General features: G+C 42.4%; 1 long non-coding RNA gene across 1 annotated transcript in view; it reads right to left on the minus strand.

Moving 5' to 3' along the window:
- Nucleotides 1–19,409: 19,409 nt before the first annotated feature.
- Nucleotides 19,410–24,356, minus strand: part of LOC132592797 (uncharacterized) — a 33,849-nt gene continuing 28,902 nt past the window's right edge. The window contains exon 2 of the long non-coding RNA XR_009558317.1: nucleotides 19,410–21,609. This is a non-coding gene — a long non-coding RNA (uncharacterized LOC132592797). The remainder of the gene's footprint in view (nucleotides 21,610–24,356) is intronic.

The raw sequence follows: 24,356 nt of genomic DNA on the forward strand, positions 1-24,356 counted from the left end.
TTAAATACAATACTTATGAGCTATTTGGAATAAAAGCAATCTGTTCTGCTGGAAAGCTTCTCTGATTGCATCATCTGGTCCAAATATCTGATTTGCATGAGAGATGCTGTATGAGACAATTGTTCCAATGACTAGAGGAACATGCGGCAAATTAAGGTTGCTGTTTTTCTATTAGGTTGCTGGTTTAACAGAGACCACCATGGAGGGAAAACTTTGTTGCAAAAAGAATGAGTAGAAATTGGAAAAGTAACAATAGTAAACAGCTGTTTGCTCCAGGGTGCTCTTGAGTTAGGGGAACACAGTGTAAAAAATTTGCTACAAGTACTATGAAAAATTTGGCTCACAGTGTTTCAGTTTAGAAACTTTTGCTAAACTTTAAGAAGGGTGGTGCTTTCTTTGTGTGTGTTTTTTTGGTTTCTGTTTTTTTGAGGAACAGCCTGAAACCTATTAGTTTCCTGTCTGCCAGCTTATGCCTGGCCAACCTAAGAGAATGATCCCAGCAAACATGCCACCAGCAGCCATCTGTTTCTGATGGTTGTGCTAACCGTTTTATATAGGGCATGTCAATTACTGTTCCAGCACAATCTTACAAACGTGGCATTATGGTGGGATTGCAGGTAAATTACAATGGTTACTGCAAGCACACGATACATTATGCCATTTGTGCATCCAAGGAAGTCTCCTCCTGCTGGCTCATACATTTGAAAAACAATGTTCGAAGGAGCTGTCCTGAATTTCTTGCTCCTAAAAATCTCTTTGGTACTGTACAGAGATCAAACCATGTCCCCAGAGGTACAATCTAAGACAGACAGAAAAAAGAATCATAGAATCATAGAATCGGAAGGAACCCCAAGGGTGTGGGTGTATTTCTGTTTTACAATTTAAAGTACTCATTTTTACATCCTTAAGATACCAATGCCTTCCCTTCTTCTCTTTCCATGGTTCATTTAACATATCAGAAATCCCTGCATTTTTTACAAAAACTATACCATTCGGTATTCCATTATTGTTGTTGTTGTTTAGTCGTGTCCGACTCTTCGTGACCCCATGGACCAGAGCACACCAGGCACTCCTGTTTTCCACTGCCTCCCGCAGTTTGCTCAAACTCATGTTCGTAGCTTCGAGAACACTGTATAACCATCTCATCCTCTGTCGTCCCCTTCTCCTTGTGCCCTTGTGTCCATTACTACATCCATCAATACTTATTTACACTGCTGAATTCATTTTAATGCAGCTATTGTATTCAGCTATTCCCATATATTCAATAAACGTTTTCCAATCTTCTCTAAACTGATGTCCTTCTTGTTCTCTTACTCTATATGTTAAGTCTGCAAGCTGCACATATTCTGTCATGACCCCAAGGGTCTGCTAGTGCAAGCCCCTACAACTGGAATTGGAGGGAGCAACAAATTGGTAGTTGCTAGTGTAAGTTAGTTCAGTACAGAAGGGGTAAAACGCAATATTTTTTTTTAAAAAGAAGTTTGTTTCAGATTACAGTGGTGGCTCAGGTTGCAAACGTGATCTGTGCGGCAGGCACATTCGCAACCCGCAGCATTTGCAACATGCAGCGCCGCATTTGCACACACATGGGTTGCGATTCGGCGCTTCTGCACATAGCATGGTTTAGCGTTTTTGTGCATGCACGAGTGCCGAACGGGTTACTTCCGGGTTTGCGCAGTGCGCAACCCGAAAAGACGCAACCAGAAGCGTTTGTAACCTGAGGTATGGCTGTAATTATGAAGAAACTTCTTCAAGAATGAAAGTGAGACAACTGGACAAATATTAGGTGGAAGGGAATTGGAGATGTGCATTGAACCACATTAAATAGCAATAGAGCATGAAAAGAGCGTTGCTGTTTCAGGCTGAAGACCCATCTACAGGGGCGTTCCGAGGTGGGGGCAGGGGGGGCAGTCCACCCCGGGTGCCATTCCAAAGGGGGGGGCAAAATGCCGACCCCCCGATCGGCGACACCCCCCGGGGCACGTGCCACTCACCGCACACACACACACACACCGGGACACGTGCCATGCCCCCTGGGATGCGCGTCACGCCCCCTGGGACAAGCACTGCTCCGGGTACCAGAGCAGGTTGTCCAGCCTCTGCCCATTTAGTCCTGCATTCTGCTCTCACAATAGCCAACCAGATGCCTATGGGAACATATAGTTGGCACGGCTCTGGCTGCTATTCAACTTTGGCTTCTGGATCCTATCTTCTTCAGTTCCATTTGCTGACAGTGTGAGCCGTCATGAACTGCTGTCACAACTCATTTAATGAGATGTTTTATTACTTTATTTCCAGGATGCAGAAAGCTATCCAGAAAGTACATCTGTGTCTGATGGAAGGTGGCTGATGAAATCAATCTTCTTATGAACCTTGCAAATGGATTATGTTTGCTAAATGAAGCAGATTTTATAAAACATCATTCCAGTTCCCTGATAAGAGAGTCCCAATATGATCCCCCCCCCTCTCTCTCCCTACCCACCTTTTCCAACCTGCTGTTTCTAATCAGATGCTTCCAAAGAGGGAGGTTGAAATCAAAGCTAGCTGACAGTGGCATTTGCCCTGTTGCTTTGGATGAACAATGTTAAAAGGAATTTGTTTTTCTTGAAGCATGGATTTTGACACCTTATCTAAACCCATCGCTACCGCCTGCTCATCTCTGTGTTAATTTGTCCTGAGACAGTTGCACTATTGTCCTTTTCAGACAGCCATTTCCACATTTGTCATGATATATTTTTGCTTTCACCTTCTTATTTGCAAAGATGTGTTTATTAATGAAAGGTGACCGGAGATGTCAGGTTGTGTGGGACAGAGGCGCCTTTACACACATTAGCTGAACGTTCTCAGATTTCTGTTCTCTGGCTTCCTTTATTAAGCCATTTCGAAGCTGTGGGAGCGACAGGAAGTCATGCTATGCTGTGTAATCTTGTAATATATTAAGATGGATATTATGGATACTGCTAATATTGATTACATCAAAGCCTGACAGATTGTGAGAACAGAGCCTGTGTGGCTTCACTGTCACATTGCATTAGGAAAAAGGGAAGCTGCTGTCTCTATTTATTCATTCTGTAATCATAGAATCCTAGAATTTTAGAGTTGGAAGGGACCACGAGAGTCATCTAGTCCAACCCCCTGAAATGCAGGACTCGTTTTGTCCAATGGCTTAAACCCATGACCCTGAGATTAAGAGTCTTTTTTATTATAATATTTTTTTCTTTTAACTTTTCTTTTTTCTTCTGAATTCTTTTTGGGGTTTTTTTCTTCTTCTTGGGGTCTTTTTCTTTCTTTTTCTTGTTTTTGGATAAATGGCTGGGTGGACACTCCCCTTCTTTCTCCCTTGTTTTTCTAGAGCTCCCTGGTGGCAGGGGGGGGGGCTTTGGGGCGGGGGAGGGCAAACCCAATCATAAAATGGACCACCTTCGACTGCCTACTTTCATGGGACTCTCTCGTGGCAGGAGGGGGGGTTGGAAGAAGGTGGATATTTGTTATGTATTTTTTTCTCTAATGCAAAAAATTCAATAAAAATTATTATAAAAAAGAGTCTTTTTTAAATAACAATTTTTGGTACTTTTCAATTACAATAATCCAATATTAGCCTCATTATAACAATGCTATCATTGTTATAACGATTGTTATCATTTGGCACCGTTCAGATGCCAAATTATACGATTGAGGTGCCCCCCCCCCCGCATGCTAGAATTTTTGGTTTGTTGATTTACTTTATTTCTGCATCTTATTAATATAAATTACACTCCAGTCGAAATAACAATCCCTTATACAACTGCAATATTTACGACTTCCATTTGTACCGACACATTAAATGATTTATAAACTACAGGTGAAGTTTTCAAACTATATCCTTGTTCTTCCTATGTGTGGCAATTATTCTGTCTGTGATGTTTCTTTCTGTCCTTGTAAAATATGATGCCTATCTTTCCCTGGTTGTTGTTGTTCTCCCATCATGCCTTGGGCGGAGCTGATATTCCATTGTTGTTTCAGAAGTTCTCCATTGCTCCAACCCGTGCTTCACTGTTTTGCAACTTTAACAGCAGCTGCAAAAATCACACTGTCCTAATAAATAAATATCGCCATTTCTCTCTCAGCCTGAGTTTAAGAGTCTCATGCTTTTACCAACTGAGCTATCCCGCCTTTGAATAAACGACCTTGTATGGTGCTGTGATGGTGTACAGTTAGATGGCAATAACCGGGCCCAGTGATGGCCCCACATTTTAGAGGACTCTTGGACAAGTTGCCTTCCATGGGCCCTCTTCCCTCAGTGCACATCCTTCCTGCTGCTGTTGCTTCTTCTCTTCCTCCCCATTGCTGCCACCTGATGGCTTGCTTGCTAGGCAGAGAGCGAAGGAGCAAGCAGGCAATGGCATCTATTGCTACTGCTTCTCACCACCAGCAGCAGAGCAAGAGGCAGGTGTACAAGCTTCCATGTTGCAGTGGCGGAAAAGAGAGTGGTTGGAAATCTGATGGAAGGTTGCCTTTATCTGCAGCCAAGTCGCTGCTCAGCTTTCTTTTACTAGCAAGCCGAGAAGCAAAGAACTTGGAGCCAAGGAATTCACTGGGAGAACATCAGTAAAATGGCGGCAGGATTTGCTCTCCTGGCGACATCTCTGGAGTGGGGCTTTATTACCATGCCTGAAAGAGTGGTCAATTAAAGCTTTTTTTATATAAAAAATTATTTGGTTTTACAAATATTAATTTACATATACAGTGGTATATGTAAATGTTACATATACAGTGGTACCTCGACTTACGAACGACTCGACAACCGAATTTTTTGACTTACGAATGGGGCAAGTGGGCGCACGCTTATGAATTTTTCGACATCCGAATGGAAACCGCGGCGGTTTTAGATAGGGTTTTTTCGACTTACAAATTTTTAGATGGGGTTGCTTCGACTTACCATTTTTTCCGTTTCCAATGCATTCCTATGGGAAATCGCGTTTCCGATGGCGCTTTTCAACTTACGAATTTTTCGACCTATGAAGGTGCCTTTGGAACGGATTAAATTTGTAAGTCAAGGCACCACTGTACATATTTAGAAATTTCTCCAAATCTCTGGACTTACCACCTTCCCTTCCATGACCCCTATTGCACACCCTCTTAACTGCATATTTTTCCACGATCCATATTTTGTATCTTTCCATCTTGTTCATAATATTCATTACATTACAAGTGTTATTAAAATCCTACTAGTGTTTTCATCTGTTTACAGTGATCTTCTAGATAAATTATGACACCCCCGCCCCCATTCTTTATTGAATTTTAGGTCTTCTTGGTTCCTGAGTCAGTTTTGCCATTTCAGCATAATCCAACAGCTTGATTTGACATTCCTCTCAGGTAGGGACAATTTAATGTTAACCCCAAATGATGTATGATTGAAGTTTAGTGAAAATGTACAGAACGTGAAATGTGGATCAATGTGACAATCGGTGTGCCAACTTGATTAAAATATGGGGTGGGGCAGGTAAGACACAATTGGTCACAGGATGCAGCACACACACACACACACACACACACACACACACACACACACACACACACTTGAATGGCAATGCCTATCAACTTAGGGGGCAGGGGAAGGGATCTCGGCCCCTGGGTGTGGGCTCCTATGCTGACAATGCTATATCCTCATACTCTATACATGGCTCCTGAAAACATCTTCAAATCAGGCTCCCAACCATGTCCCTTTTTGCTGCATAGCTCTCTGCAACGTTAAAAAGCGACTGTTTGCTTCAGGGCATTTTAAAATAAACAGTCGTCTGCTTCTGGGGTACAAGGAGTTTAGGTGTTCCGAAGAAATGCCAACAGCCTCCATCCATTCTTGTGGTGTTGGCTTGCAACATTAATTCGTTTTGAGGTCAAACCTGCAGCATCTTGGGTAGGTCTGTTACCGTCTGTACTCCAGCAAGACCAGCCCCTTTCTGCTTTCTTGAACCTGAAAAGCAGGGCGGCCAACAACCTGATCGACGAAATTGTGGTGGGCAGCCACAGGGGCATAGATGGGGCATCAGAAAAAAAAGGGGGGGGCAGATGATGCAAAAGGGCTGAAGGTACTAAAAGGAAGTAATGCAGACTAGTATTCTGCAGTTAATGTTTTGAAAAAATTATGGTAGTTTAAGCAGAATCTGGGGGAAGTGCAAAGAAACCACAGAGAAGATAGAGGAGCGGGACAGCTGCCGATACATTGCAGTTGCTGGTACAGTAGGTAGCAAACCTATCAGCTTAGGGTGCTTGTCTCTTGCCTTGTGAAAATGCTTATTATGGGAGTGATGTGCAAACCAGGGCTCTACAAAAGCCCGATTGGAATGAATAGAGCATGTGCAGCAGCCGTGATGGACAGGTTGAGCTCACTGTGTTAATGCTTCCCCGAGTTGTCAGTTACATAATACACTGCAAAGCCGATCAGTTCACAACCTCACATTTTGGGGGGAAATGTTTCACATGCTGTGGTTCAGCAAAGGGGATTTTCATCTCTGTCTGTTAAAAGCCACCAAGAACAGCTTGTGTCCCTGTCAGAAAGATGGATGTTAGAGAAATTCTGGCCCTGATTTTGGGAGATTAACTCGAGGTCCTGAGTGCATTATATTTATTCAAAGTCTCTCTCTTTCTCTTGTCGTCCCCCCCTTTTTTAAAGCAAAAGTTAATTCTCAGTAGCACAATCTTTCTCGTATGACTTTTAACTGACACTTAATGGGGGGGGGGAAATCATTCTCTCCCCCCCCCCCATTTGAGAAACTGTCTGATTAATTTAGAGAAGACAGCAAGTGGGAGTTAATGGGCTGGGACCACCTTTCATATCGTGGACGTAAATTGTACAAATTATTTCCAGGGCTGTAGAACACGGAGGCTGGGGATAAATGCCATATAAAGAGAGGGCTCACTGTGCATTCTTCAGCTGCCATCGCACCTGAAGTGTAACAAGCGTCCCTGCTCATCTCTGTCTTGCCCAGCTCCGCTTTCACCCTCAAACCTGCCACCATCTCCTCCGCCTAGGGAAAGTTAATGAAGTGGCCCCATGAAAACCCTGGCTCTGAAGCACTTTGGATCTGCCCCCAGACAGAAGACAATGGGGAAGAGGACGATGCCATAAGAAGAAAGGGAGCAGGTGGGAAGGCCTATTGAGTTTGTAAGCTACCCATCTCACAGTTCGTGTAATCTCACTTCTGTAGGTTTCCAGAACAACTTCAGGACGGCGTCACATGCAGACACATGTAAAGATTCCCCGATGGCTATTTTTAAACTGTGAAAGCTATGTTTGAATGGACAACTGGGATTAGAAAACAGGAAGCTACCTTGTAGTACTGAATCGCACCGTTGGTTCATCTTTTTAAAGCAAGCGGGGACAGAAGCTGCTCGCCGCAACCTTAAGAGAGGCTGGAAATATTTATAGTCTTGCTTATATGTGTTTTTCTACCTTGAGACTGGGCCCTGCTCTCTTCCCAAACATCAGAGGGGAGAAAACAATGGCAGCCAGAGCAGCAACAGCAATCTTCCGCCAGATTTGTTTTGTCTAATGCGCCATTTAGAAGCCTTTCACACATCCATCCAAACATTTCCCAAGGATTTCTCCCTTGTTTTGCCAAACAGCATTATACATCTGCGTGAGCCCATTAGCCAGCCATCATGTCCCCATATTTGCAAGATATATAAGAAGAAGCTGCTGCCAAAGGTGCAATTTCGTAAGCCATTTGTCCTTCACGGAATCTGCTTGCTTCGTGCCCAAAGAAGTCCCTTCCATTCCAGCGCTGCCGCTGGAGCTGGGCATGAAAGTTCCCACTGTGTCCCTAATACAGAGCAGGTACATCTGTTCCTGATGTACATTGTCAAAACGGAGCCTTGCTTTTTAATATTCTTGCTATGTAGCTAATCACTTCCAGCCCCGTTTCTTCCTTCTCTGTCTTGATCAGAGTTTACACAAGCCCTCCATGTTATAAGTCCCCCAAGTTTCATTAAAATCCTGTTTACTCCTTCTCTTGGTGCATTAATGAAGATATTAAACACTACTGGCTCCAGCCTGCCTCTCTGTGTTTCCCACCGCGCCAGCTTTAGGTTTGTTTGTCTCTCGATTCTTAATCTTTCAGGATATTTAAAAACTTGATTAGTTTTTAATACGTCTTCTACTGATGTTGGGGACTCCATAGCTGCCATTATCCCTGACCATTGGCCATGCTGGCTTGAGCGCATAGGAGTTGAAGTCCAAAACATCTATAATAATAACAATCCTTTTTTATTTGTACCCCACCCATATGACTGGGTTATCCCAGTCGCTCTGGGCAGCTTAGAAGGGGCTAAGTTGGGGGAGGTTGCCATAGGAGTTCATGTTTAAAGTTCTCAGCTAGCACAAATCACTTCACTCAAGAGTTTGGGAGATCATATGCAATTAGGGGCCGCCTTTAAGCAGAAGAACCAGAAACAGGGGTGATGTTTGTTCAGTGTGTCAGAGGTTTTTGTGACTACTCTAGAGTAACGACGCGCCGCATGCTTGTCTTTCAGCAGTTTTTATTAGTGCAGGCTATTTACAGTGAGCTGGGTATGTACAACATGCCTGATCAGTCCGATGCAGAATCCGGCACTGCCCGCCCCCCCCCCCCCCGTGACCTTCTCCAACATAGTAGCCTCGGGACAGTGAATCTCCTCTCTCTCTTTCTCCTGCGTAATTCCGGAACCGGAGGAAGGGGTCTACGCTCCAGGCTTTCACTTTCTCCCTTCTCCCCCTCCCTTTCCTCACTCCGGTGTGCCCGGGGCTCTCTCGTGTTGCTGGAGCCCTGGCCCTCTCTCTCCATTCCCTCACTAGCTTCCTCAGAGCCCTCGCTTCCCTCGCTACTTGGGGAGGAGCTACTTCTGATGCAAGGGGGCGGTTCTCTGTACTTTACCCCCCTTACATCTGGTATGCCAGCTCTGAGACCCCACAGTTGAGCTGCTGCCTCCGTAACACACAAGACAAGGCCGAGGGAAAATAAGAACAGCAAAATCAATCCAACATGGTTAACATTTTCAAATAATAACCCACCATCCACTGAGCACAGACTACTTGTAATAATAATAATAATAATAATAATAATAATAATAATAATAATAATAATATATTTATACCCTGCCCATCTGGCTGGGTTTCCCCAGCCACTCTGGGCGGCTTCCAACAGAAAAATAAAATAACCGATTAAACAGTAAAAGCCTCCCTAAACAGAGCTGCCTTCAGATGTCTTCTAAAAATCTGGTAGCTGTTTTTCTCTTTGACATCTGATGGGAGGGCATTCCACAGGGCGGGCGCCACTACCGAGAAGGCCCTCTGCCTAGTTCCCTGCAACTTGGCTTCTCGCAAAGAGGGAACTGCCAGAAGGCCCTCGGTGCTGGACCTCAGTGTCCGGGCAGAATGATGGAGGTGGAGGCGCTCCTTCAGGTATACTGGACCGAGGCCATTTAGGGCTTTAAAGGTCAGTACCAACACTTTGAATTGTGCTCAGAAATGTACTGGGAGCCAGGGTAGATCTTAGACACATATGTGTCCAATTCCGGGCACCAGAATTTAAGAACTGGAACGTGTGCAGGGGAGGGCAACCAAGATGATCAAAGGTCTGGAAGCCAAGCCTTATGAGGAATGGTTGAAGGAGCTGGTCGTGTTTAGCCTGGAAAAGAGGAGACTGAGAGCAGATATGATTGATTAAACTGATGGAATATGTGCAGCTTGCAGACCTGACTTAGAGAATAAGAGAACAAGAAGAAAAGAACATATGTTTAAAGAAGATTGGAAAATGTTTATTGAATATATGGGGGGAAATTGTGTACACTTGAAAACCTTGGCAACATTAAGATAAATTCAACAGTGTAAATAAGTCTTAATGGAGGCCATAATGGAATATGGAATGGTTTAGTTTATATAAAATATGCAGGGATTTATGCTATGCAAAATGAACCATGGAAAGAGAAGAAGGGAAGTCATTGATATTTTGGGACCGCCTCTCCTGGTATGCCCCGCGGAGGACCTTAAGGTCCACAAACAACAATATTCTGGAGATCCCGAGCTATAAGATGGCTAGATTGGCCTCTACTAGAGCCAGGGCCTTTTCAGTACTGGCCCCAACTTGGTGGGACACTCTTTCCCAGGAGACCAGGGCCCTGCGGGATTTGTCATCTTTCCGCAGGGCCTGCAAGACAGAGCTGTTCCGCCTGGCCTTTGGGTTAGACTCAGCCTGACCCCTGTGTTTTCCTCCCTCATGGCTTGGATTTATGGACTACTTGAAATGAGGCTGCATTTTATATTTTAATACTGTATTTTAATTAATTGTTTTTATGTTTTATTGTAATTCTGTTGGTGTGAGCCGCCCTGAGCCCAGTTTTTGACTGGGGAGGGCGGGGTATAAATAAAATTATTATTATTATTATTATTATTATTATTATTATTATTATTAATGAATATTCTAAATTATAAAACAGAAAATGTAATACAAATGAGAGAGAGAGAGAGAGAGAGAGAGAGAGAGAGAGAGAGAGAGAGAGAGAGAGAGAGCAGATATGATAGCCATCTTCAAATATCTCCAGGACTATCATGTGGAAGAGGGAACAAGCTTGTTTTCTCCTGCACTGGATGGTAGGACTTGAACCAATGGCTTCAAGTTACAAGAAAGGGGATTTTGACTAAACATGAGGAAGAACATACTGACATTAAAAACTGTTCAACAGTGGAACAGTTTCACTTCTTTGGAGGTTTTTAAGCAGAGTTTGGATGGCATTTTGTCATGGATACTTTAGCTGAGATTCCTGCATTGCAGGGGATTGGACTAGATGACCCTTGGGGATCCCTTCCAACTCTACAATTCTATGATTCTTTATGGCCAGTATGGTAAAGCTTATTTCAGACATATCTGTATGAAATTATAACTACTGTTTAAGTTGGGCAGGAGCCCTTCACAGGCTGTATTTGGCCCATAAATCTCCAGTGGCTTACTACTGATGAAAATTAGCATGTAGACTTAGGATAGCCACCCCAAAGAAATCAGGGGCCTCTTGTTTGGCAGGGAAGTAATTTATATTTTGGTTAACAATTATTATTTTTCTATTGCTTTTCATTGAGGCTGCAATAACTTTGTTGAAAGGTCACATCTTTGACATCGTGAAGCCCCCCAAAACAAGTGTCATTCTTTCATATGGGCAATAAGATGCAAAACAGGATGGAGGTCAGGTTCCTTTAACAGCAATGCAGTCAATGGAGTTTCATCATACAGCCGTACCTGCCAATTTCCCTCTTCAACAGAACAATTAACCGTGCAGGAAGCCTCTCTAACTTCATGCCTGCAGATCACCAGACATTCAGAAGGACACGTTTTCTCAGCTCTCTTAGGACGACAATTCACTGCCAACTTACACTGAGGAAGCTGCCTCTGTCATAAGTTGACTTCTCCAACATAGTTCTCTCCAAATGTCCCAACTCCCATTGGCCATGTTGGCAGGGTCTGGAGGATGCCAAAATCTGGAAGGCTAAATCGAAACAAATTCTGAGTGTGCAAGCAGCACAATGCAGGGGACTATTTTGGGCAGGGACATGCCAACCTACGCCAAACATCTTCATCCCATGTGTAGCGCCCTGATCTTCCTGCACTGAACAGGGAGGTCTGAATCTAAGCTTCTATCAATGAACACTGCCTTGGTGCCTGTGTAAAACCTTGATAATTCTAGGTTCCTAATTGTGGAGGCTTCTGTGTGCACTTGGATGCAGCTAGGAGCCTCCTTCAGGTCTTCTCTTTTAACATAGCAAGGTCTCCTGTGAGCATGGCTCATTTCTGCTGTCTTCAGACATTTACATTGAACATCTAAGGAGGCTTCATAAAGTGAGCTAATAAGACCACTGTGATATAAACTTGGCAGGTAATGTCTCTACTTTGCCTTGAAAGTACTGAAAAAATGACAGAGGAGCGTCAAGGGGCATCGTTTTTTACTGACATTTATCAAAAACATGCAACAATGACATAAAAAAACATTGAGACTTTTAATTCCTCATAGTGATGAATTAATTACCTGATTTGTTTATATTGGCAGGGAAAAAATAGCGTGCACAAATATTATACTCTGAGATCGCGTCTTATTCAGTAATTGTTTTTCAAACCACAGCAGCTCAGCTTCTTGATAAAAGATTCGGCAATATTTACCAGAATAAATATAGTAATTGAACTGGGAAGATTGATTTTTTATGTCAATATAATACCATGAGACTGGAAAGCAGCCAGCTTATTTATTTCATACAGCAGCTGGATGGGATTAAGTTCAACAAAGTGGGAAATATCTCAAAGTATATGTGAAGAGGGGAATGCTATGGCAATTAATTGCCAGCGTATCTTCACATTAAAATTCAGTCATTACATGTTAACTATAAACACCAGTTACAATTTAAATTTCTTTAAAGTTTCTTAAAGAAACCAGAACCACATCTATTTAAATGAACAGAGATTACTTATATCCTTATTTTATTTTATTTTCTAATTTACTAGCAGTTTCTTTTTAATCTAGTGGTGTTTTGAGAGTTTTAGCAGATGGCTGGGATTTTACATAAGCTGTCGTGGCTTGCCGATAACATGCCCTTTCTGAAAATAAAAAATAAAACTTGCTTGGATTAAATTAATCAAACGTTAAATAAAGGAGCCAGACCTAAACCTTGTTCTTTCCAGATTGCAAAGCACGTGCAAATAAGAGAAAAGGGTCCTTTATCCCAACATCACGTTTTCAGCCCACATGAGTCGGCAGGGCTATCGCACATGCTCAGAAATGTAGTGTTGTTGTCTCACAGCTTACTACACGCGGACAACTTCTCAGGCTAGGATGAACTCAGGGGAATTCAGGGGGTGGGTGGGGATGGTGATCACTGAAAGAACTGAGCCCCACCACTTGTTCAGATGAGAACAGTAAGATGGCATATCACCGCCTCTCGAATTCCACTGAGCAGTGAGTTCGAGTCACCATAAGTCAAGGACACTGAACTAGCAGAGAACCTCCACACAGGGCCACCCGAAAAATATTACCACACATTTCTGCTGGGCCAGAGCCCCTTCTGGGCAGAGGATGTGCCCACTGCTATCCTTGGACTTTATCGCAGATGACCCAGTGAGACTGGAAGCTCCCCCACTTAGTAGAGTGGGCTGGGTTCCTTTGCTTAAAGCAGAACCTCCCAGTGTTTGCGGGGCTAACAATTCGGATGCTGCTGCTGTATGGCATAGGGAGCAGTGTTGTAAGCATGTGCCCAGTCCAGAGAGTGCTGAGAGCACATCTGTGGTGCTCTGAGCCTCTTTTTTGTGCACATCTGATTGGGCCTACCATTGGCTGAGGTTCTGGCAACTCTGTTCACATCTCATTCTTTCTCCCATTTCTCTTGTTTCCATCCCCCTCTTCCTCTGTTTACAGTGGTACCTCCACATCTGAACGACTCGACTTCCGTAGGTTTTGACTTCCGAAGTCGACAAACCCGGAAGTCTTGTTGCCATGCGTGCGTTATGCACCTGCAGTTTAGAATGGTTTAAGGTTAAGAACGGACAAATTAAGTTCGTAAGCAGAGGTACCACTGTACTTCCAGGTTTGCAGCATTCTTAATCCAAGTTGTTCGTAAACTAAGCTGTTCTTAAACCAAGGTACAATATAATATAATAATACTACAAACTTTTGCACTTGTTAATGTGAAGTCTGTGCTATTCTTTCTAAAGCCTGCTTTTCACATCTACCAGATTAAATTTATATTCCAAACCCTTAGAATGGGACCATTTTTATGTCTTGCTCTGACACAGGAACATACTTAGTTGGAAGAATCGTGTATATGTTATTTTCGTTGATAACTGCACTGCCTTCTTAATTTTCTTGTTATTTCCTGGATTTGGCATGGCATTAGTATATATTTTTACTGTGAAAAACACTACACATGATTAAAGATTAACATCCATGGAAGTCCTTTTGATTTAGAGCCTTGAAAGCCATTATATGTAACAATAGTCACAAATCCCTTCAAAACATTGTCAGAAAGATTTCAGACTGATATTAATCTGATCCTGAATAAAATTGTTTAAACTTGCGCGTACAGTGTTTCCCCTGCCCTTAATCCAAGGTTTAGCTAACCCAATCTGAAATGGATTAAAATACTTTATTTTACTTATGGAAATCTTTGCAGAAGTAATTGTAGTTGACCCTGTTTGCACTGACCTGTCTTTAGAAAGCCATCTCTGATCTGATGGCAGATCAGAAATGGGATGAGGATAGTTGTTCAGCAAAGAAAGTTGTTTCTACATTCTTAAAAAGATGAGATTACTTGTTCTCACTATTGTTGGGCATGAAGATCATGACCTTTATTGATGCATACATGTAAACCATGATGTGAACTATTTGACCTATAATGAAATTTCATGACTACTATGTGAGTCACCAACATAGTGTCATCTAGTTCAGTGTTTCTCAACCAGTGTGCCTCCAGATGTTTTGGGACTACAACTCCCATCATTCCTGACCACTGGTCTTGCTAGCTAGGGATGATGGGAGTTGTAGTCCCAAAACATCTGGAGGCACACTGGTTGAGAAACACTGATCTAGTTGTTGTGAACTACAACTTTCATAAGCACCAACCAGCCTAGGCAATGGGGAGGAATTATGGTTATACCTTGGATCCCGAATGCCTTGTGAGTCGAATGTTTTGGCTCCTGAACGCTGCAAAAGTGAGTGTTACAGTCTGCGAATGTTCTTTGGAACTCAAATGTCTGACGTGGCTTCTGATTGGCCGCAGGAGCTTCCTGCAGCCAATCGGAAGCGACCCCTTGGTTTCCGAACATTTTGGAAGTCGAACGGACTTTCAGAACGGGTTCCATTCGACTTCTGAGGTACCACTGTAGTAGCATCAGGAGGGCACCACATTGACTACATCCGTTATAAGAGCACACACACACACACACACACACACACACACACACACACACACGAAACTGAAAGCAGTTTAGCACCAATGAAATCCTTAGCACAATTAATGCAATTAATCCTAATTTCATGATACTGTACGGTATTTTGGTTCAGCTGTCACTCTGGCGAAAGAAGTAAGAATGTTTCCTATTTGAACTACGATTACCGTGCATGGCAAATCCCTCAGCACACAGAAAAATGGAATGCATCCTATTAAGAAAATTCAATTTGTTGTTGTTTAGTCGTTTAGTCGTGTCCGACTCTTCGTGACCCCATGGACCATAGCACGCCAGGCACTCCTGTCTTGCACTGCCTCCCGCAGTTTGGTCAAACTCATGTTCGTAGCTTCGAGAACACTGTCCAACCATCTCGTCCTCTGTCGTCCCCTTCTCCTAGTGCCCTCCATCTTTCCCAACATCAGGGTCTTTTCCAAGGATTCTTCTCTTCTCATGAGGTGGCCAAAGTATTGGAGCCTCAGCTTCACGATCTGTCCTTCCAGGGAGCACTCAGGGCTGATTTCCTTAAGAATGGATAGGTTTGATCTTCTAGCAGTCCATGGGACTCTCAAGAGTCTCCTCCAGCACCATAATTCAAAATCATCAGTTCTTCAGAAAATTCAATAGGAGCGACCATTTAGCATACCTGAAACATGGCTTAAACTCCAAGAGCTGTCTTCATCCGGCAAAAGGCTAATTTGTTGTCATCCAGATATAGAGCACTTCCAAAATATTTCCAAATCATCACATGCCACTAATGCAATCATACTTACATTAGCACTTCCGCAGCAACCAGAGACCCTTGATCTTCTGTTCTCAGGTTGTCAGAATTGTTGTTGTTGTTTAGTTGTGTCCGACTCTCCGTGACCCCATGGACCAGAGCACGCCAGGCACTCCTGTCTCCCACTGCCTCCCGCAGTTTGGTCAGACTCGTGATGATGGTGGCTTCGAGAACACTGTCCAACCATTTCGTCCTCTGCCGTGCCCTCAATCTTTCCCAACATCAGGGTCTTTTCCAGGCAGTCTTCAGAAAATGTGATGTAAACCAGAATGAATTGGGGTACTGGTCCCTCTAGGCAATGTTCTTTTACTATGGTTTCATAACTGTAAACATGATACTGTAATTTTTTCTGCTAATGTCAACGCTCCAGGCCATTTTCAAGTGAATGCCTTTTCTTCTTCTTCTTCTTTTTTAAAATATGTAGTATACACCAGTGTTTCTCAACCTTTTCCCAACCATGGCCCCCTTCCAACCTTGTTTCCTTCCTGTGCCCCCCCCTGTCCTACAGGCAGAAAGGTAGCCATTTAACTGTTTTGTTGATAACTGGAGCATATTTATATTTTTTTTACAATTTATACAAAATGCGATCACACAAAAACTTATACTTTAAGTATTTCTCAATCAATGTGATCCTTGTGCTTGATGACCACAAACACACACACACACACACACACGGTTCTTTTGCCGTGAGGGATAACTAAAAGATCACCTCTGTCCATTATGTTAAGGCGATTCCACGTTAGGCTGAGTAAATAATTCACACGACTGAATCCTGATTCTACTAAATATGAAGTAGGAAATGCCATGAAAAATAATGTTGCTTTATCCCAAAGCTGTGGAAACTTTTTAGATATTGTACTCTTTATCCAAAAATAGTGTGCAGCATTCTCTTACCTGTTTCATTTTCTTTTCTCGGCCCCTTCTCTGTTTTCTTCACTTCTCACTTCCTTCTGTGCTCCCACCCCGAGTTTCATGCCATGGGTCCACACATCTTTTAGACATAATTTTAAGTGTGTACCTAAAAATGCACTATATGAACTCAGAAAATACAAATTCGTGTATCACACAAATGCACTCATCAGTGAGTTGTGATTGGTTGCAGGTCCCAGTTGTTTATATGGTTGATAAACCAGGATTTAATTCTGCTTAATATGTGAAATTTGCACAAACTACATTAGAGAACACAGTGCATTTTAAGGGTCTTTAAAAATTAAATAACCTGGTATGGGCTTAAATTTATGTAGCAAAACTTTCCTGCGTTATGCTGCTTTCCCAAGGGGAAATTTGAAAACCCACAGCATATTACCCTAAATGAATGTAATTAACTGCATTACCGGTGTCCTATTAATAGTTCTTATTCCAAAGTCTTATAGACCTGCTAGCACCATTATGCTCAGAACTCAGGTTTAATTTAGTGTTAGAGCTGAATATGCTTGATTGGAATAATTTCCAAGTCACAAAAATCTCAGTGAAATGTGCACATTTCAAAAAACAAAGAGGCTTCAATGAATCTACTTACTGCGAGCAGGTGTTGGTCCTAAAGGCTCATGTTGATCTTCTCTTAAAGAATATATATTATTTTGAATATTTTGAAGTATAGCAGGAATGAAGAAATGTAAATAGCAGGAAGATATTGCTATGATTCAAATGTCTTTCTAAAGTTGTTTGCATTTAACTTCAAATTAGAATTGAGTGTACTCCCAAAAACCATTAGGTCAGTATTCTGGTTTAATCTAGAGCAGTGCACTGATTCTGTGTGGTCTTCTCAACATATTTTGAAGTTTGAGTTTAGGTCTAGATGTCTTGGGGTGGATAGATGATCCGCTTGATAGCAATTTCTCCTCTACTTCTATGCAGTTACAGTATATTTTAAATTGAATGTGGATACTTGATACAATTTCCTATGCGACCAGTGGGGGATCTGTGGTCCCTCTAGACGCTGTGGTCTCATTCTTGCTCTCTCAACCACCTCTTTAAGAATCACTTCCTCTTTTGCATCCTGTGGAGGAGAGAGGGCTATGCAATGCTGCAAACTCCACTCATTTTGGTTTTGCCCCACCTACTATTAGCATGTGACTTCCCCTCCCCAAAAAAACAGGTACCCTACAAGGAACGTGGCACTTGACCCCCATCCTTGCTCTATACAAGTGGTGCAGGTACAAACGTGGTCTTCTCAACTGCTTCCTTGCAATTTTGGAGTGCCCTCTCCTCCAGCGGGACATTATAAATTCCAACTATGAGTATCTTAACTGTAATAGTTCATTGAATTGTGAGGAAAGCATCGAAAAACTAGCATGCAAAAAATTCACCCAAACACAGAAGAATCAAGATAAGCTAGATCCTAATTTTATGTTAAAATCAAGACCAGGTTAACTGCTAGCAGCTAGTTGACCATCTCTGCTATAAAAAACCAACCACCTAGTTTTTCTTACATGAAAACGACTTGAAGTGAATTTAAAATACAGGATTTGTGCCCAGTTGAACTTCTCCAATCTGCTACAGCAATTTTTACAGGGATGGTCAACTAACAGCTAGCAGGCAGCATTTAGTCCAACTTGATTTATTTGCACCACAGCCTGCATCTTCTGTGGCAGGTTGAACATGCAAAGGCACTTCTCACATCTGAAAATGAGAGGTTATCCTGGTAAGAAACAGGTCTCTGGGACTCGCTCTTATTTCCAATGGATCACGTTGAAGGGGACAAGTGATCAGCTGTGGTTGTGGAAGCTATGAATTGGTGTCTGAAGTCTAAGTTAAGACTAGGTGATGGTGAATAAACGCTAATTGAGCTAGGAGTTGCTATTCTTCTTTTTTGGATAGGTTTGGATTCAATCAGCAACGCTGACGGCATGTGGTACAGTCTATCCCAAACTGCCACTTCAGACCATAGATAACCTGAATGCTTCACTTAAACAAAAAAAAATAACATGTATTCTGATGTGCAAACTTTCAATGGGCTGGGATTTTAACCCCCCTCCCCGAGAAGCATCAAAATATGTACAACTTGAATCCAATTCAGCTGGCGAGGTAAGAGATTGGTATCTCAAAATACTCTCTCGGTGCCTCTTTTTTCTGTAGGTGAGTGCGTAAAATTATACACAGCATAGAGAACTCAGGAAAAAGGAAAATATATAATTTTATTCAAAACAACTTGAGCATCAAAGGAATCTATGAACTGATAATAACAAAATACTGCACTGGGTGGATACAGCGACTCTTCTTCTTTGCAGATTATGGATGAGATTATCAAGCAATTTCTTGCTCTTTGATCCCCCAATTCAGAAATGGCATCTTTAACAGAACCATATTGTAACAGTTTGGAAATAAATAAAATTTATGCAATGCAATGCAAAAATCATGTGATATAATGTGTCATGTGTAATTTAAGAATCAAGCCTCCTTACAAATTGTTTTAGCGTCCAGAATCTAAAGCAGGGATGAGCAACCTATAGTCAGTCATATAGCTGCATAAAAAGCCCCATATTATATTTTTGCAACTTGTGGTCAGTTGTTAGAATCCTAAGATTCCCAGATTGCATGTAAAAACAAAAACAAAGTAAGGTTTTAGCCCTCATTGTCGTGAAGAGAAGATCATGATTGCACCAAATATTAAAGGCTCAAAATATGTGTATTTTAAGTAATAAAATACTCGTGGAAAGAATCACAAATCTTTGTATCCAAATTAAGTAATTAAGTTCTAAGGAATTTGGTCTTAAGAACTGGCCTTTGAACTTCATGTGTATGTATATCAAATGAAGGGCAACATAGATAAGAATGAATTGATCTCTCTTTGACTTTCTAGATTGCACCGACAACATTCAGGAGTGACACGTAAGAGAAGAAAGAGTATCACTTGTGAAAGTGTTCCAAGTCCATCAGGTTGAACTAAGCTTTTGGCAACAACTTCCGAGCAACAGCAATCAATGTAACATGACCAGTATGGGTTGGCATTGATTCTATTTATGAAAATGATGTGCAAATAATGGAACTGTGATGCAGCTCCTGATTGTTCCAGCAAACATTCTGGGCACTGGGAAATTGATGGGTAGTTTAGGGCATGCTGGCAATTCTGATCAAGCAACCAGACAGCATGCAGTTACAGGGCTTAGGAAGATACTTCACACCTGATCCTTCACATCCCATTCCAGCGCCATCCTAGTCCACGCAGTGTGGCTTGTACTAAGGGCAGGTTAGATGCCCTGCTATAATGCTTTGGGGGGGTGTCTCCCATTGCCCTGCTTGTACAGGTGCAAATCTAGGATACACATGGAGCAGAGGCACTATGTAAGGGGCTGGGCATTCCTGCTGACTGCATTATGTACGGCCCCCAATAGTCCTTTCGTACACGCAGAGGCCAGAAACTGGATCATATCCTGCGCTGTGTACAAGCAAGCTCACCGTTGCTGAAGATGCCGTGCACTCCTGAATCAAAATTATCTGCTACAACTTTCAAGCAAACTACATTAACTAAATACTTCCTTGGGAATATTAAAAAATAACCTATGTGTTGAGATTAAAAACTAAAATACAGCCTTTCTGGATATCCATACATATTTTCCAGTAGAAATATACTTTATAATTCTACAAACAACATTTTATATTAAAGCTTTCAGTCTGCAAATCATTATGATTTAACATGGCAAAACAAGTGTTTTGGTTCTTGTCTTTAAAACTCCCTTTTTGGTGAAGGAGATTGGAAGGGGCACAACATGGACAAATAATGGGAATCAGCAAAAATAAGTGATTGCAAATGATACAAACACCACATTTATTTAGAAAAATAAACTGAAAATGCCTGTTTAGCTGGTACATTTTCCATGAAGGACAGATAATTGGCTATAAAAAAATGTTATGTGTCAAATACGTAGTAGAAATGTTTTTTTTTCTTTCATTTATCCTGTTAACTGGGAGGGTACTGTCAATGTGAGCAGTATAGGTCAATTTCTTTGTTGTTACAATGATACAAAAATGTATTAAAAATTAGATCTGTTCTAAAATCCATGTTAGCCTGTTGATGCTTTTTCTATTATTTTTTATTATATATCAGGCTTAAGGAGCAACAATTTGCCTTGTGAGAAAGATTCCAAATGTGAAGGGATAGAAGGGCATTAACTTTTCTTCACTTTTGATGATGGGCTTTTAATCTCCTGTAGAAGCCCCTCAAGGTACATCTTCCTGCGGGCAGAAATTTCATGAGGCCACCTGTGCAAGTGATGGCCTACACATCATTCCCCTGAATGGAAGTGACAGTGCAAATATTTGAAGTGCATTGAGATGCAATCTGTAACAACTGAATTATTTCGGCAGAGGACAGGAAATAACATCTTTCCAAGCATCTTCGAAGCATTCGTCCTTTCTTCATCTATGGCTTTGAATTTGCACAAGGGACAACAATGACCTTCTCTCTTTCCACCCACGATGACAAATCTTTCATTCGGACTAAATGCACTGATTGCTCTTGAGTCGTTTAAGTGCTTCATCCTTTCATTCAGCTACATATATTTAAATAAAAAAATTGGACACTTGCTGGACCAAGTGATTACTAATTGGCTGTTCTCAATTTCTTTGCATCGAAATCCATTCGCATCAGGATCTAGAGATGGCTGTTTCTTTGACGGGGTAAGATCGTTACTCCTTTTTCTTCCTGTGTCAGAGTGAATGGTACTTAAGGCTGTGGCTTTTGTTAGGGCTCAGCTCGTAGCTGTTGGATATGAGTCCGGTGATTTAATGCAGATTACTCCAGTGATCAGTTGTGCTCTGGCTCAAGGGCTCCCATGCTCTAAGAAGGCTCCCTGTTGTTACAATTAAATATGGCCTGAAACTGTGTCGAAACTGTCATGGGAGAAATTGATTAACATGCCTCCAAAGGTTGACATTCCTTCTAGCCCGAAGGAGCTGCAAGGGAACAAAAAAACAAAAGAGAGGCATGTTACAAAACACATATTATATGTATATGCACACACATAGCCAGTTGGAATACCATTCCTTATTGGTGCTCATGTTGAGCCAACTGTCTACTTGTCAGTTGCCAGTGTTCTGCCCCACTAAAAAGGTGCCAGCTTTGTCTCAGTGCCTCCTGTTGAGTTCTATGGGCCAAAATAAAAGAGCTGGAATCCTGGAGATCAAACCTGTTTCTGACTCCAGATCCCGAAAAATGTTTCTACCCCAATAATGTCCCTCAAAGCATACCTTTCTCTTCTCTGAAACATGCTGAACATCTGGTCTTCATTGTGGACAAAGTACAGTACAGTCATACCTCGGTTTAAGTATGCTTCGGTTTGAGTACTTTCAGTTTAAGTACTCCGCGGACCCGTCTGGAACGGATTAATCCACTTTCCATTACTTTCAATGGGAAAGTTCACTTCAGGTTAAGTACGCTTCAGTTTAAGTACTCCACGGACTGTCTGGAATGGATTAATCCACTTTCCATTACTTTCAATGGGAAAGTTTGCTTCAGGTTAAGTACGCTTCAGGTTAAGTACAGACTTCTGGAACCAATTGTGTACTTAAACCAAGGTAACACTGTAACATGGAAAACTTGATTTCAATGGGATTAAGATGCATACTAAACCACTATGATTCCCCTCCCCCCAATCAAACAGTAAAAAAATGTATGAAATAAATAAAAGAACACTGCTAGACTCAGAGGTACAAACTTGAATAAAATATTTGGGGGCAGGTAAGCCTTGCCCCATGGGGGACGCGGGTGGCACTGTGGTCTAAAGTTTAGACTCTAAACCACTGAACCTAGGGCTTGCTGATCAGAAGGCCAGCTGTTCGAATCCCCGTGACGGGATGAGCTCCCGTTGTTCGGCCCCAGCTCCTGCCCACCTAGCAGTTCGAAAGCATGTCAAAGTGCAAGATAAATAGGTACCGTTCTGGCAGGAAGGTAAATGACGTTTCCGTGTGCTGCTGTGGTTCGCCAGAAGCGGCTTAGTCATGCTGGCCACATGACCCGGGAGCTGTCTGCGGACAAACACCGGCTTCCTCGGCCTATAGAGCAAGATGAGTGCCGCAACCCCAGAGTCGTCTGCGACTGGACCTAACGGTCAGGGGTACCTTTACCTTTAAGCCTTGCCCTACATAATTGATCACATGATGTGGCACACACACACTATTTGAATGGCGATGCCCATCTACTGTGGGGGGGGCAGCCCCCTCAAATCCTTTATGGGGAAGCCAAGGGACCTCAGCCCCTAGGAGTTGGCTTCTACGGCTAGAATCTTGGCTTTATCAGTAAAATACCATTCTGGCAAAATCACATGAGTCACATCTGTTTGTTTGAGGCAAAAACCAGATGGATATTTTGGAAATGTACAGTGCAATTCTATGAATGGCTGTTCAAAAGATAAGTCCCACTGAATTCCATGAAACTTACTTCCAGGTAATCGGGGACAGGATTTCACCCTGACGCGGTTTTTCACATATTAAATTTATTTATATGTGGGTTGTCAGAAGTTACACAAGTCCATCAGCAAACATGACTAGTGCTTGCTTAAAGAGAGCATTCATGGTCGGAGTGCACAGCTTCACACTATACATGCTTGTATTAAAGTTGCACAACCTGAGAATTTATAAAACAGGTACCCGCAAGACCATTCTCATTTCCACTTCACACTTGGGGTGATCTGACATGCCATTTCAAATCCTGTTTCTACAAAGCGCTCAATGACTAATCACTTATTCATCACAGACTTACCATAGACTTAGCAGTAGCAGCTTTGCAGCCAAGGCCTGTTGCCATGCCCCATACTTCAGACCCAATTTTAATTAAATGCACTTGTGAATACAGCTACAGTACCTGCTACTGCTTCAGTACCCTGTCCAGGCCCTGAAAGAATTCTTACATATGAAATGAATCCTTAGGCCTTTTATTTTTAAGGAGAGCCTTTGGAAAGTCAAGGCCCATTTCAAAGGAAGTCCTACTTCAAACAGAAGCCTTGGTACACTGTTTAATATAAGGATTTCAAAAATTCCTTCTATTAAATAATCAATTGGAGTAGCCCATTCTTTTGCTCAGCCTCTTTCTATGACCCTCTTTCTGGGACCCAGGTGGCGCTGTGGTTAAACCACTGAGCCTAGGGCTTGCTGACCAGAAGGTCGGCGGTTCGAATCCCTGTGACGGGGTGAGCTCCCGTTGCTTGGTCCCAGCTCCTGCCAACCTAGCAGTTCGAAAGCACGTCAAAATGCAAGTAGATAAATAGGAACCGCTACAGCGGGAAGGTAAACGGCGTTTCCATGTGCTGCTCTGGTTTGCCAGAAGCGGCTTTGTCATGCTGGCCACATGACCTGGAAGCTATACGCTGGCTCCCTCGGCCAATAATGCGAGATGAGCGCGCAACCCCAGAGTCGGTCACGACTGGACCTAATGGTCAGGGGTCCCTTTACCTTTACCTTTACCTTTCTATGATAATGCCCTGCGCACACACCACAAGGAAAGCTGTGGTCTGCTGAATCAGGACTATCTTCAGAAACCGTGTGATCACCTGTGGGTTCACCATTTTACAATCACAACCAGTTGGACAGCTGAGATAAACTCCTTCCAAAATATTCCCAACCCTGAATATGGCATGTCCAATTTCAACATGTTCTTTTTAAAAATTGTGCACAGGAAGATTTTTAGTGAGCATAAAGAGAGATGA

This window comes from Zootoca vivipara, chromosome 11, assembly GCF_963506605.1.
Source record: "Zootoca vivipara chromosome 11, rZooViv1.1, whole genome shotgun sequence".
In the NCBI taxonomy this organism is placed as follows: Eukaryota; Metazoa; Chordata; class Lepidosauria; order Squamata; family Lacertidae; genus Zootoca; species Zootoca vivipara.